This window comes from Xenopus laevis, chromosome 5L, assembly GCF_017654675.1.
Source record: "Xenopus laevis strain J_2021 chromosome 5L, Xenopus_laevis_v10.1, whole genome shotgun sequence".
Taxonomy (NCBI): domain Eukaryota; kingdom Metazoa; phylum Chordata; class Amphibia; order Anura; family Pipidae; genus Xenopus; species Xenopus laevis.
The window spans coordinates 88,214,131-88,230,371 of NC_054379.1; the positions used below are offsets into that span (position 1 = coordinate 88,214,131).

General features: G+C 41.0%; 1 long non-coding RNA gene across 2 annotated transcripts in view; it reads left to right on the plus strand.

Moving 5' to 3' along the window:
* Nucleotides 1-16,241, plus strand: part of LOC108716870 — a 103,727-nt gene that overhangs the window by 68,730 nt on the left and 18,756 nt on the right. The window contains exon 1 of one of the 2 annotated variants that reach the window (XR_001935783.2): nt 13,441-13,535. The exons of the other annotated variant lie outside the window; for it this stretch is intronic. This is a non-coding gene — a long non-coding RNA (uncharacterized LOC108716870). Of the gene's footprint in view, nt 1-13,440; nt 13,536-16,241 lie in introns of those variants that run through there. 2 annotated transcript variants of the gene reach the window in all.

Consider the following 16,241-nt stretch of genomic DNA (forward strand, 5'->3'; position numbering starts at 1 on the left):
TCGCCACGGAAATGATGCCCATTGACTTGTATGGCGATGTGCGTCAAAAAAAAAATAGACGCGCGTCAAAAAAATGTTTGTGACGCCCATAGACTTTAATGGCGTCGAAAACTAAATGAAACGGCTCAGATTCACCCATCCCTACTTGCCATGATACGTTGTATATTAATAGAGGTGTTAGCATAAAAAAGGTTGCATAAAAGCTAGTATTGAGTGCCACTGCTTTTTCAAGTTTCAAGAAATTCTTTAATGCCTGAATTGGACTTCATTAAATTATGTCTGGTCTCAAGTGGCAAAAATAATGGCATCATTTTAGATGTAAGTCTATTGTTTGTTTGTTTTTATATTTTTATTGCTTTTCATATTTAACTTATAATTTGCCCCAAGGGGCCATAACATAGAGATTCAAGTTATACAGTAAATAACACAAACTCTACAACATGTTTAAAGGGTCATACAGATTTCACATGCAAGACATTCTAAACCTACAGTATATATCTCTAATTCCAATAGTTGAGGCTGCTGCATATTGCAGAATAAATACAGGTGATATCCCCATGGCTTACTAATAGAAATTACTTCTTTTTTATGTAAGCAATTGCCGTCCCCCTCCAGATTCTATTATGTCCCAATTACGCCAAACTTTCGCAAACTGATCTACTTTATCATGCTTCAGTGCAATTATCCTACGTATATATTTTATCCTTTCCACTAATTCCATTTCTGCTGGGGGTGTCTGGGATTTTCAATTCTTTACTATGAATCCCCTTGCCGCCATCAGAATATGATTGGTCATCCTTTGTAGTGGAGTTTTCAATTTCAGTATCTTATTTCCTTATATAAAAATCAGGGGATCTCTGTTTATCATAACCATAGTTCTGTACCCATTTCAGTACCACTCCCCAGATTCTATTCAATTTTCTGACATTCCCAAAACATATGCAGTAAAGAACCTTCCTGTTTTCCACATATCCAGCACACTGATGTTGTTGTATCAGGAAACAATTTTTGTAACAAAGAAGGGGTATGATACCATCCCATTAACACTTTATATACATATTTTCCTTTATGATGGAGCAAATTGAGGTTGTTGTTGAATTATCCCAGATTTTTAACCAGGTAGAGAGAGTTTTCTCCCCAGAGTTTCCTCCCAGTGTAGCATATATTGTATTTGTGTGGGTTCTGCATAACATTTACTTTTTTATTATCTGATACCACCATGAGATAAGGTCTCTCTGTGTCAATGCTTGCTTACACAGTTCCACTATTGGCTGAGTCTCTCTTTCTGAAATAATGTAAGAGAATTGTGTCTAATTTGTAGGTACAAGAACTGAGGTATGCTGTTTGGTGCCGTCGCCTCTGAAAGTGATGTAAGTCTATTGTTAAAAAAGATCTAGTATAGGGGTGTAAAGGTATATAAGGAAACAATGTTGGTATGATTTGGATGGTGACTGAGAGGGGTTTACAGGGGACCCATATAGTTAAATTGGCAGCCAGAGGGGTTTAGTACTGCTTTAATGTGTATTTTCACAAATTAAACATGATCCGACTTCATGTTTATTGGAATTACACAGTGCATTGCTAAAGAAAAAGCTGAAAGCCTAACAGGCTAAACAAAGATTCATTACATTGCCAAAAGTTAGTTCTACCAGTTTGTAAAACTTTGGCTACTTTACATGTCACTGAATATGACATTGAATCACTTCTTTCTGAGAGAAGAGAACCTACAGGCATTCAATCATTTTATTCTGCTTCTTTTACATTCTGATTGAGATATCATTCTGATTGCTAGTAACTTAATTATTGCTTATCTGCAGAGGATTTCAGACATGCTGGTATAACTACTATCAATTATTAAATAAGAAAAAATGATGCATAGATGGGAGACTGATTGATTTCTTTTTTGTCATGCTGATACCTTAATATTTGCTCAAAATGAGCGCGACATGCCTTACGCATGATAAAATAGAAGGCAGTGACTCATGTCATTTGTGCATTATGCTTAATTCTTTATTGAGTTTGAGATATTGGATGTAAAACAGAGAGGGGCATTACTGCATTAGAATTACAGCACTGAAAGGTAAATCGACAGTTACATACTGTAGTAATAACCCTTATTATTTTCTATTTGAACATTAAATTACTGGAATTCTAAGTTTGTAGCTAATGTTTGTATTGTATTTGATTGTATTGTGTGTGTATTGTATTGTATTTATTAATCTAGGATTAGGGATGTAGCGAACGGCGGAAAAAATGTTCGCGAACATATTCGCAACTTGCGTCCAAAAATGCGAACGGTTCGCGAACGTCGCAAACCCCATAGACTTCAATGGGAAGGCGAATTTTAAAAGCTAGAAAAGACATTTCTGGCCAGAAAAATGATTTTAAAGTTGTTTAAAGGGTGCAACGACCTGGACAGTGGCATGCCAGAGGGGGATCAAGGGCAAAAATGTATCTGAAAAATACATTGTTGACACAGCGTTGCGTTTTGTGCTGTAAAGGGCAGAAATCACACTACGTCACTCAGGTGATGTTTCTGGACACGGAATGTGAAAAAGCTCACACAGCTAGGTGGCACTTGGTTAAAGACTGGGCAAACAATGCCTGCAAGGGCAACGTATACAGTAGTGGATACGGAATATATTATTGCTGCTGTAAAAACATCACTCAGGTGATGTTTACGGACACGGAATTATTATTGTTATTTAGACTGTGAAAAAGCTCACACAGCTAGGTTGCACTTGCATACCTCCCAACTGTCCCTCTTTTGACCACTCAACCCCCTGTCCCTCTTTTGTACTGGAAAGTCCCTCTTTTCTCTGCACTGAACAGCCAGAAAAAAAACAGTTTCTAACTTAATTGGCTTTTGGCAGAGAGCTCAGAACAGCTAACAGGTGCAAATAAGATACTTTGTAACAATTTTGACTCTGGTTGGTGCTGGTAGTGGTGAACTACTAGGAGGAGCAGCACACCAGTCCCTCTTTTCTCTGAACTGAACAGCCAGAAAAAAAACAGTTTCTAACTTAATTAGCTTTTGGCAGAGAGCTCAGAACAGCTAACAGGTGCAAATAAGATACTTTGTAACAATTTTGACTCTGGTTGGTGCTGGTAGTGGTGAACTACTAGGAGGAGCAGCACACCAGTCCCTCTTTTCTCTGCACTGAACAGCCAGAAAAAAAACAGTTTCTAACTTAATTAGCTTTTGGCAGAGAGCTCAGAACAGCTAACAGGTGCAAATAAGATACTTTGTAACAATTTTGACTCTGGTTGGTGCTGGTAGTGGTGAACTACTAGGAGGAGCAGCACACCAGTCCCACTCCCCAACACAGCTAGACTAATAGCACTGGGCTCTTACAGTAGCAAAGTAAAAAAAACAAAAAAGAAAATAAAAGCAGTCCTTACAAGGACTAATGGGTTACAGGCAGCAGTCAGCAGATGAGAGATCAGCAGCAGGACAGCTGCCCACAGCAGCTACATACAGAGCACTGCAGTAGAAGGTAGATTACTAGCCAGCAAAGCTACCTAACCTAAAATGTCCATCAAATCCTTGCAGAGTTCTGTAAAGGGCAGAAATCACACTACATTTCTAAACTTGTGTAATAAACTGCTTTAAAACGTCCGGCGTCTACATGCCAATCAAGTCGTGTAAAGGTTACAGCCTGTTCACACGCAAAGACAAAACGCGGCGCTTACTGCAACGCAAAAAACGCAAAGAGCTTTAATGAATGATACCGTCAAGTGAGCAAATAATAGTTTTTAATTACTAGTTGCTTGTCACCTCCAGGATGTTCGTCCTGTTGGTGGCAATATTTCTGTAGTGGTGTGTTTAGCAGTCACCGTGCTTGTGCGCACGTGCAGGCAGAGGTAATTCAATGTACAGTGAAGTGAACCAAAAAACACTGATTCTGCAGTGTGGGCCCAGTTTTGGTCTACTTTATTGATCACCTGCGGTGACCATAAAAGATGCGATTTTGCCACTGTTGCAGAACCCTGAAAAATTAGGCATGTGTACTTTCCTGAAAAATTGTTTTTTTTTGCCGCAGCCACTGAAGCACAGAGGCCAGAAAAAATATGCCATATAAATGCTGAAAATATAAAATTTTTTTTGTCGCAGCCACTGAAGCACAGAGGCCAGAAAAAATATGCCATATAAATGCTAAAAATATAAAAAAAAATTGTCGCAGCCACTGAAGCACAGAGGCCAGAAAAAATATGCCATATAAATGCTGAAAATATATATTTTTTTGGTTGCAGCCACTGAAGCACAGAGGCCAGAAAAAATATGCCATATAAATGCTGAAAATATAAATTTTTTTTGTCGCAGCCACTGAAGCACAGAGGCCAGAAAAAATATGCCATATAAATGCTAAAAATATAAAAAAAAAATTGTCGCAGCCACTGAAGCACAGAGGCCAGAAAAAATATGCCATATAAATGCTGAAAATATATATTTTTTTGGTTGCAGCCACTGAAGCACAGAGGCCAGAAAAACTCAGGATTTACCTGTCCAAAAAGTTTTGCTTAAAATGAAACCAGTAGGGTTTGCACCCTAGTTTGTAACGGTGGCGGAGGGAGGAGGACGCTAAAGTACAGCTGTGTGTGGAGTCATGCGGCGTGCAGAGAAGGACAGCTGCATGGGGAGTCAGAACAAGTCTTCTGGCGTGCAGTAACCCTCCGAGATCCATGCCTCATTCATTTTAATAAAGGTCAGGTAATCCACACTTTTGTGACCTAGGCGAGTTCTCTTCTCAGTTACAATCCCTCCTGCTGCACTGAAGGTCCTTTCTGAGAGGACACTTGAGGCGGGGCAAGACAAGAGGTTCATGGCAAATTGTGACAGCTCTGGCCACAGATCAAGCCTGCGCACCCAGTAGTCCAGGGGTTCATCGCTCCTCAGAGTGTCGATATCTGCAGTTAATGCCAGGTAGTCCGCTACCTGCCGGTCGAGGCGTTCTCTGAGGGTGGATCCAGAAGGGTTCTGGCGCTGCCTTGGACTGAAAAACCTTTGCATGTCTGACATTACAGAGTGGCCAAAGTGCATTGTCCTTGCAGGTGCGCTCGTGGCAGGATTACTGGCACCTCTGCCCCTGGAATGTTGATGAGTTCCTGAAGTGACATCACCCTTAAAAGCATTGTACAACATGTTTTGCAGGCTGGTTTGTAAATGCAGCATCCTTTCGGACTTGTGGTACGTTGGTAACATTTCTGCCACTTTATGCTTGTACCGAGGGTCTAGTAGCGTTGCGACCCAGTACAGGTCCTTCTCCTTAAGCCTCTTGATACGGGGGTCCTTCAACAGGCATAACAGCATGAAAGACCCCATTCTCACAAGGTTGGATGCAGAGGTATCCATCTTCGCTTCCTCGTTATCAAGGACTACATCATCCACGGTCTCCTCCCCCCAGCCACGTACAAGACCAGGGGTCCCCAAAAGGTCACCACAAGCCCCCTGGGAAGCCTGCTCCTGTTGGTCCTCCTCCTCCACAAAGCCACCTTCCTCCTCTGACTCCACTTCTGACACCTCTCCCTGCGTTGCAGCAGGTGCCTGGGCTCGTTCTGGTGATTCCGACCAGAAATCGTGCGCTTCCTGCTCCTCGTCACGCTGGTCTACAGCCTCATCTGTCACTCGTCGCACGGCACGCTCCAGGAAGAAAGCAAAGGGTATTAGGTCGCTGATGGTGCCTTCGGTGCGACTGACCATGTTTGTAACCTCTTCAAAAGGGCGCATGAGCCTGCAGGCATCGCGCATAAGCACCCAGTAACGGGGGAAAAAAATCCCCAGCTCTGCAGATCCAGTCCTACCACCCAGTTCAAACAGGTATTCATTGACGGCTCTTTGTTGTTGCAGCAGACGTTCAAACATGAGGAGCGTTGAATTCCAGCGAGTCTGGCTGTCGCAAATTAAACGCCTGACTGGCATGTTGTACCGCTGCTGAATGTCAGCAAGGCGTGCCATGGCTGTGTAGGAACGTCTGAAATGGGCCAACACCTTCCTGGACTGCCTGAGAATGTCCTGGAATCCTGGGTACTTCGAGACAAAACGTTGGACTATTAAATTCAGAACATGTGCCATGCAGGGCACATGTGTTAAATTGCCCAGTCTCAGTGCTGCCAACAGATTGCTTCCATTGTCACACACCACTTTTCCGATCTTCAGTTGGTGTGGGGTCAGCCACCGATCGGCCTGTGACTGCAGAGATGACAGGAGTACAGATCCGGTATGGTTTCTGCTTTCCAGGCACGTCATCCCCAAGACAGCATGACAACGGCGTACCTGGCACGTCGAATAGCCTAGGGGGAGCTGGGGGTGCACAGGTGTGGAGGAGGAGGACCCAGCAGCAGAGGAGGAGGAAGCAGAGGAAGAAGACGAGGTAGAGAGCGAAGGAGGAGTAGAGGCGTGGCAGAACCGCGTGCAATCCGTGGCGGTGACACCAACTCCACTGTTGTTGTTGAGCCACGCATTCCCTGCTTCCCAGCCATAAGCAAGTTCACCCAGTGGGCAGTGTAGGTGACATACCTGCCCTGACCATGCTTGGAGGACCATGCGTCAGTAGTCATATGGACCTTTGCCCCAACACTAAGTGACAGAGATGCGGTGACTTGGCTCTGCACATGGTGGTACAGGTGTGGTATTCCCTTCTTGGAAAAAAAATTGCGGCTGGGTACCTTCCACTGCGGTGTCCCAATTGCTACAAATTTGCGGAAGGCCTCAGAGTCCACCAGCTGGTATGGTAAAAGCTGGCGGGCTAAGAGTGCAGACAAGCCAGCTGTCAGACGCCGTGCAAGGGGGTGACTCGCAGACATTAGCTTCTTACGCTCAAACATGGCCCTCACAGAAACTTGGCTGGGGGCAGATGACTGGGAACTGGTGGTCAAGGTGGAAGGCGGAGTGGAGGATGGTTCAGACGGGTCAAGGACAGCAGAGGTAGAGCAGTAAGATGCTGGTCCAGAAGGAGGGTGGCTTTTAGTTTGTCTGCTGTCTTTGAGGTGTTGCTCCCATAGTGCTTTGTGCTTGCCGTTCATGTGCCTTCGCATAGAAGTTGTACCTATGTGGGTGTTGGGCTTCCCAAGACTCAGTTTCTGACTGCACTCATTGCAAATTACAACGCTTTTGTCAGAGGCACACATATTAAAAAAATCCCACACTGCTGACCTTTTTGAAGCTGGCAATCTGGCGGTAACAGTAGAAGTTGGCGGCAATGGCGGGTGCGTTGGCCGGCTGACCACAGGTGCAGATACATGTTGTTGCCCTACTGTTCCCTGCGAGCTGTCCTTCCTGCTTCTTCTAAGTCTTATTCTCCTCCTGCCTCTCTGACTCTCCGTCTCTCCATCTGAACTATCCTCCTCTTGCTCTCTTCTACTGGGCACCCACATAACATCAATCTCCTCATCATCATTCTCCTCAGATGCATCAATTTCTTCTAACAGCTCACAGAAGGAAGCAGCAGCGGGGACCTCCTCATCACTCATTATGTCCATCTCTGTTGTGTTGTCTGCCAGAATTATATCTGGTGTAACGTCCTCATCTCCTTCATCTTCTTCTGCCAATAATGGTTGCGCATCACTCAGTTCAAGAAACTCATGTGTAAATAACTCCTCTGACTCCAGTGAAGAATGGGTGCCGGTGGTGGAGGAAGTGTTACGTGGGGTGCCCATAGCAGAGGAGGATGAGGATGTTGTGGCAAAGTTAGAAACGGTAGAGGATGGGGTGTGCTGTGTAAGCCAGTCAACTACCTCTTCAGCATTTTGGGAGTTCAGGGTAATTGCCTTTGTAAAACTGGGCAATTTCCTAGGGCCACAGGATAGCATAGCAGCACGGCCCCTAGTGCCTCTGCGTGGCGGCCTGCCTTTGCCTGGCATTTTTTTTAAAACAACAACAACAACTCAGGTGATGTTTCTGGAGACGGTATTATTATTGATATTTAGACAGCATGTGAAAAAGCTCACACAACTAGGTGGCAGTTGTTTGAAGAACACACTGGGCAAACAATGCCTGCAAGGTCAACGTATACACTACAGCAGTGGATACGGAATATATTATTGCTGCTTGGAAAATGTCACTCAGGTGGTGTTTCTGGAGACGGTATTATTATTGATATTTAGACAGAATGTGAAAAAGCTCACACAGCTAGGTGGCAGTTGTTTGAAGAACACACTGGGCAAACAATGCCTGCAAGGTCAACGTATACACTACAGCAGTGGATACGGAATATATTATTGCTGCTTGAAAAACGTCACTCAGGTGGTGTTTCTGGAGACGGTATTATTATTGATATTTAGACAGAATGTGAAAAAGCTCACACAGCTAGGTGGCAGTTGTTTGAAGAACACACTGGGCAAACAATGCCTGCAAGGTCAACGTATACACTACAGCAGTGGATACGGAATATATTATTGCTGCTTGGAAAACGTCACTCAGGTGGTGTTTCTGGAGACGGTATTATTATTGATATTTAGACAGAATGTGAAAAAGCTCACACAGCTAGGTGGCAGTTGTTTGAAGAACACACTGGGCAAACAATGCCTGCAAGGTCAACGTATACACTACAGCAGTGGATACGGATTATATTATTGCTGCTTGAAAAACGTCACTCAGGTGGTGTTTCTGGAGACGGTATTATTATTGATATTTAGACAGAATGTGAAAAAGCTCACACAGCTAGGTGGCAGTTGTTTGAAGAACACACTGGGCAAACAATGCCTGCAAGGTCAACGTATACACTACAGCAGTGGATACGGAATATATTATTGCTGCTTGGAAAACGTCACTCAGGTGGTGTTTCTGGAGACGGTATTATTATTGATATTTAGACAGAATGTGAAAAAGCTCACACAGCTAGGTGGCAGTTGTTTGAAGAACACACTGGGCAAACAATGCCTGCAAGGTCAACGTATACACTACAGCAGTGGATACGGATTATATTATTGCTGCTTGAAAAACGTCACTCAGGTGGTGTTTCTGGAGACGGTATTATTATTGATATTTAGACAGAATGTGAAAAAGCTCACACAGCTAGGTGGCAGTTGTTTGAAGAACACACTGGGCAAACAATGCCTGCAAGGTCAACGTATACACTACAGCAGTGGATACGGAATATATTATTGCTGCTTGGAAAACGTCACTCAGGTGGTGTTTCTGGAGACGGTATTATTATTGATATTTAGACAGAATGTGAAAAAGCTCACACAGCTAGGTGGCAGTTGTTTGAAGAACACACTGGGCAAACAATGCCTGCAAGGTCAACGTATACACTACAGCAGTGGATACGGATTATATTATTGCTGCTTGAAAAACGTCACTCAGGTGGTGTTTCTGGAGACGGTATTATTATTGATATTTAGACAGAATGTGAAAAAGCTCACACAGCTAGGTGGCAGTTGTTTGAAGAACACACTGGGCAAACAATGCCTGCAAGGTCAACGTATACACTACAGCAGTGGATACGGAATATATTATTGCTGCTTGAAAAACGTCACTCAGGTGGTGTTTCTGGAGACGGTATTATTATTGATATTTAGACAGAATGTGAAAAAGCTCACACAGCTAGGTGGCAGTTGTTTGAAGAACACACTGGGCAAACAATGCCTGCAAGTGCACTACTATTGGTGCACTACTATGAAGAACAGCAAACAGCACTGGACACGTTAAAGAACAGTAAGATAAGTAAAATAAAAAAATATATATATATATTAAAAAAAAAAATTACTCTGGTTGGTGCTGAACTACTAGGAGCAGCACACCAGTCCCACTCCCCAACACAGCTAGACTAATAGCACTGGGCTCTTATAGTAGCAAAGTAAAAAAACAAAAAAGAAAATAAAAGCAGTCCTTACAAGGACTATTGGGTTATTACAGCAGTCAGCAGATGAGATCAGAAGCAGTGCCCACAGCAGCTACATACAGAGCACTGCAGTAGAAGGTAGATTACTAGTCAGCAAAGCTAACTAACCTAAACTCACTGTCGCTCAAATCCCTGCAGAGTTCTGTCCCTGCAATACAGAGCAGTATCAAGTAGATTACTAGCCAGCAAAGTTACTATCAACTGTCCCTCAAATCACTAAACAGCTCTCTCCCTACACTAGCTCTTCCAAGCACACACAGGCAGAATGAAAAAACGCTGCAGGGCTTCAGTTTATATATGGAAGGGGAGTGGTCCAGGGGGTGTGGGGGTGGTCCAGGAGGGAGAGCTTCCTGATTGGCTGCCATGTATCTGCTGGTCTGGGGTGAGAGGTCAAAAATAAGCGGCAGCTAAGACGAACCCAAATTGGCGAACGTCGCGCGACGTTCGTGAACATTCGGCGGACGCGAACAGCCGATGTTCGCGCGAATTAGTTCGCGGGCGAACAGTCCGCGACATCCCTATCTAGGATATGGTATGTGTTTTAAGGTGGATCTAAAAAGGCTTTGTGTGACTCATTTCGTGGCCAAATACGGTGCCCTTCTATTACATTTGCTTATATTTCTGACATCGGTGTCCAGGAGGACAAGCATGCTTAGATTAGCTGTCAGTGAGCCTTCTGAATGTTGTATTTTGACACATAGAAAAAGAGTTGGCTTGCAATAACTTCATCTAAATAATGGCAATGAAGGAAGACACTAGTGAATTTGCGGCAGATATCCACAATCAGATGCCAGTGCCGATTAATGGACGGCAATTGACTTTAATGGGCACAGCAAACCCATTTTGTGAATTTTTCAGGAAATTCGCTTATCACTAGAAGACACTGCTCAGGAAGGGTCAAAGGCTACATGCCTGTGTTTATGTAGAAGCTATGCACAACATGTTAGGACAGAGTCTCCATCCCAAAATGTTTAGCGCAGCCTTTTAATAAGCACAGGTAAACAGCTACATTTAAGCAGTGCCTTCCTTTACTGACATTATTTCAAAGTCTATGGACAAGTTCAAGAATTATGTTTTGTGCATTTTATTAGTGAAAAATAAACAAGTAATTGCAGGGGCGATTGTAGCCATTATGCCGCCTGTGGCGGCCTTCTTTTGCCACCCCCGCCCATCCCCACGGCACTCACCTTTAGAGCGCTGGAGAGGGCAGGGCTGGTCCATGTCGCTTAGTGCAGAGAGCGCTCTCTACACTAGAAGAGCCGAATTTCCGGGTTGAAAACCAGAAATTCAGCTCTTCGTTACCAGGAGTGGCATTTTTGCCGCCCCTGGCAACCAGGGGGGCGCTGCCGCCTGAGACGAGTAGCTCAACTCGCCTTATTGTTACAATGCATATGCAGAATCTGGGTGTGATGGATATAATTTCCTTTGCTTGTCGTAGGGATGAGCAAACATTTTTAAATATTTTCACCCATAGGCTATAAGTAAAAAAAGTTGCCTGGTTTAAAAAATGATGCGTGGCTTGGAAAATTGTCACTCCCATTGACTTGACATTGAAAATGCATTTGGCAACTTTTTGCCGTTTCATGAATTTTTGGCAAAGTGAAACGGGTCAGATTTGCCCATCACGACGTTGTCAGCGTTCCTTTGCATTTGTTCATGATTAATCTGGATCTCCGTGAGTACTACGTTTGACTTGGGGAGATTGTAATATCATTCAATGGAAAGTTTTTTGGGGGGGAGATTTGTTACCTGCGGTAGTGAAGATTTAACTGCTAACAACAATAAAAATGGCTAAGCTGCTATATTTTATATGATGGAATTATTGAACTAGTCTGAAAGTTCAGAATCCCTATAATAGAAATTATTTAGGCCTTTAAAGTGCTTCTCATCTTGGATTCTAAGGATGTCTGTGCCACGCACATGCTCATTGTGATTTGAACAGCCATTGAAAAGCTAAGCTTAGGAGCTGTTGCAATTTATAGTGATGAGCAAATCTGACCAGTTTCGATTCACCGAAAATTCACTGAAATGCAAGTTTATGGACGACAACATTTTTTTTTCACCCATTGGAGTCTATAGCTGTCATTTTCATGGCAAAACTTGGCGGGAAATTTCACTCATCAAGTAGAAAATGAGGTTTGCCTGTCAAATACTATAAGGTGATGCTACAAGACTCTTTGGGGCAGATTCACTAAATGGCAATAATTTGCTAGAAATCCCATACGCAGGGACATTGGCAATTCACAAACAGGCATAGAGGACAATTTGCTAGTGAATAAGACCATTGCCAGCGTTCGTTTGCACCCTATTGCCAGGCAACTTTTCGTTCTGGCAAATGGTCGTTACTCCATAAATTTACCAAGATGCAAATTTTACTGCACGTTACCTCTTTCGCCAGAGTTTACAATTAGAGCACAATTCATTTGTTTGTGACATTTCTCAGACTTGTAGTACATCATAATTTTTTATTTGATGATGAATTTTACCTCCAAAGCTAAGGAACAGTTAAGGTAAAGACATTCCACATATGCAAATATGTTTCTTGGTTTTGGGAGGAGACAATAGGGTCTGTCTAGCAAGAAGATCCCCATGAATGACTTTCATAATATGCTAAGCAGCATATTCAGTTAATTTTTTTTTTTTTTTTTTAAAAAATAGACCTGCCAGAATTACCCCTGCATTTTTTTTTTAATTATACTGTTTTGCTCCCTCCATACATTTAATTAAAAGTACTAAAAGACTCCTGCAAAAATTCTAAACTTTTTTGCAAATAATTCTAATTTTTAAAACATTATTTGTTCTTTCTTTGTAATAATTAAACAGTACCTCTTTCAGTGGACTGACTCACCTACTCATGTTGAGGATCATGCTCTTGATCAACAATTTCAATTATGCTATCACAACCATCTCTCTCCACCCACACATACAGAAACCTTAACACATTTGACCCACAACAATTATCAACAGTAGCAGCATAGTGGATCTCTAATATTAACTAGCTTTCTTGTCTGAATATGGCGACTTCTCTCTACAATGCTGGTCTTTGATTGCCTTGCTCCTTCTGCCACTCATCACAGTCAACAAACTAATCACCAATCCCTTCTTCCATTTGCATCCCAACTGCTAGAAAGTCTTGCTTACAAATGCCTAGTCCAGTATTGCACTAACAACTCCCTTCTTGACGCCCTGAAATCTTGCTTCCACCCAAAACAACTCAACTGAAACTGCACTCACCAGGTGGAAGTAACCAATGATCTTCTCCTGGGAAGAGGTGAACAAAACCTTTAGCATAATTTGCTGTGAATAGTTCCAAATAAAGCTGCACACACTTGGAGAATTTTACTTATTATTATTATTATCCTTTATGCCTTTAACTTGGGTTAGTCATTTAATAAAAAAATAATATATATACAGTATATATATATACATATATATATATATATATATATATTTTTTTTTTTTTTTTATATATATACAAACTGCATATGCAGTATGTCTCAGCTAGCATACCATTTGTTAATCTCATCTTGTTAAAATTGTTTCTCGTGGAATTTTATTGACATCAATTATGAAAAATGATCTTAATATTTACACTCTAAGGCACTAGAATGATCTGAGATACACCAATGCAAAAAAAAAAAAAAAAAAGAAGATAAATACAGCAAGGACAAAGGGAGGACATTTCACTGCTGGGTAAGTGTCTGGTGCTCCCTTAGGTTTCTACAATCTACATTTAATGATGAACAGAGATTTGAGCCTTTGAAGTGTCTGATTTAGGGAGTAAAAGGCAAAGAGAACCTTTTACCTGACCCCACATTTGTTGTTAAAGGAAATAAGGGAGATGAAACACTTTCTTGAGATTCTTAGGTAAATTATTGTAGTTTCAAGTTGGCATTAATTCTTTTAAGTATTTTATATTCAGCATCCAAAGTACTTCTTCACCAGTGCTGATTAGAATAATAATTAGTGTGATGTTTTGGAAGACTGTTGACACAGCCTTGATTTAGACAGCTCTTATCTTGAGCATGTCTTTTATGATTATGCTGCCCATGCTGTCAATGTCTTATTATTTTAACTCTCTATCTTGCCAGCTGTAGCTGCACAAAACCTGGAAAGTTTCCAAACACTAGATTTGAATACCTTTTTTTCCTCCTATGCAAAAGCAAGCATGTCTAACAGTACTTGTAAGGGCCAAATATATTATAACATTTTTATGGTGCCAAGCTATCTAACAAAGCCAGATCTAATTACTAATGTATGAAGTAAAATAGTAAACATAACATTTCATGAAAGTGAAAAAATTAATGCATTGAATTTGAACCACTGAATTCCTCACTTAGACAGCAGGAATATTCATTATGTGTGGAGAAACTGCAGTTTTTGCTCTGTTCCCCTATCTTGCAAGTCCTTTGAGTTATTAGCCAGCAAAGTACCACAGCATGCAGCTGCTGAGTTGCCAATAGGTGCAATAGATCTTATTTAAATGCAACATTTCCCTTTACTGGAATTTATGAAACGTTTCCTTGCAAGGAGACATTTGATTATGTGATGCGTACTCATAAATACATGATTTAAAAGTGCTTATGGATTCCTTTTTCATAATGCTGGGCTAAGAGTATTTGAATATTTATTGATATAAAGAAGATGTTTGCATTTACCATGGATTTTGGGGGGGAATAATGCAAGTCATAAATACTGTTTTATTGCAGCCAATATTTTATTCACTTATGGACAAATTTTAATGAGAGTGTCCTATTACAATATTCTTTCTTACATACATTTTCATCCTTCTGACACCAAAAAGGAAATATATAATAAAGCAGTGCAACATCAGCAAGCTGTGTACCAGCTAAAAAGGTTGTGCCTTCCATCTGATCTCCTAATAAATGTCTCTTGGATTTGAACTGCTGCCGATGAAAAAGGGTTATGTTCAGCTGGTCTGGCTTGACACTAGTGATACTTTTCATTACTGTTGAATTGACCTACTCTCAGCAACACATGCTACTTTATATCATTTTTAGGAATGTTGGTAAATACTGAGCCTCCTTAACTTCTGATGTCAGCACTATGGACCACTGAGCTGACATCTTCAATTCCCCATTCCAAGAAATAAACAAGCCATTCTTTCAAATCTACACCTTTTGGCCTGATTCTAAGTGGTGTTGGATAACGTGTCTATTTAAGTGTTGATTTAATCTAGTGTGACTCTGCTGTACAGTATATCATTACACAGACTCTTCAAGTAATACAGCTAGAGCTAGAAATATATTCAAGGAATATATTCCCTGCAAAATATGTTGCCGCTATATAAATACATGTTAATAACATGTTAATAATAATATATATTAAAAGGCCCTAAAGTGGCCTTGTAGGAGAGACAAACTGGTCGGAATATTTCCAACACAATCCCCCAGGTCCTTTTGAGGGGAAAACAGAAATCAAGAAATAACAAAGTAAAATAATGGAAAGATCCAGTAATACATGTAACAGCAGATTATTTACAGAACTGTCAAATATTTTGTTTCAATAAACATATTTATGAATATGAAAAAAAAAATGGAGAGATCCGACCACTATTTGATATTTGATTGCCCCAAGATAATATTCAGAACAATAATAAAACTAATAACAAGCTATTTATCCTAATAAAATCACTAAAAATGGCTGGCCAGAATACAATAAATATAAATTCAATACAATAAATTTATATCAATCTGCAGGAGCTTCGCTAAAAAAACAGAGATAGCAGCATCAATTCCTAAAAATCACCTACAAAAAAATTCTGAAAAATTCATTAAAAAGTTAATACAAAGGATTATGTGTGTGTGTAAATTGTAGTTAAATTATAGATAATATGCAGTTATTCATGAATGAATTATCACTGTTCATGGTCCATATATGAAGGTATAATAGAGGTAAAATCCACCAACTTCCTTAACGTATATGCATAAATGTCTTACAAGGAGTCTCTAGAGCCTATTGAATAAGGTGGTACTATGGGGCTGGTCTCACCCACTCCTTCGCTTGGGCTTCTGTGCTGGCACTCGATCTAATTCTCCTGTAAAGCACTTGGTTTAGCCACTTTTTAGTGTCTCCTGATACTCCACTCGTACCTCCCTGTGAAATCCAATATGGCGGCAATTGTATTTAGCAGAATGCAGCCTCCGAAAACCAGCTACCTCACATACAAATGCCAAAAAAGTTCTGCATAATTCTGTTGCAAATCTCTAGATCAATGTAAATTGACTTTCCAGCTCCTTTTTTTTATTTTATCAGGATACATTGCATGTTATTAATTGAATTATCGTTATGAATATTATCTTTGGGCAATAAAATATCAATAATATAATAGTGGTCAGATCTTTCCATTACTTTACTTTATTATTTCTTGATATTCAG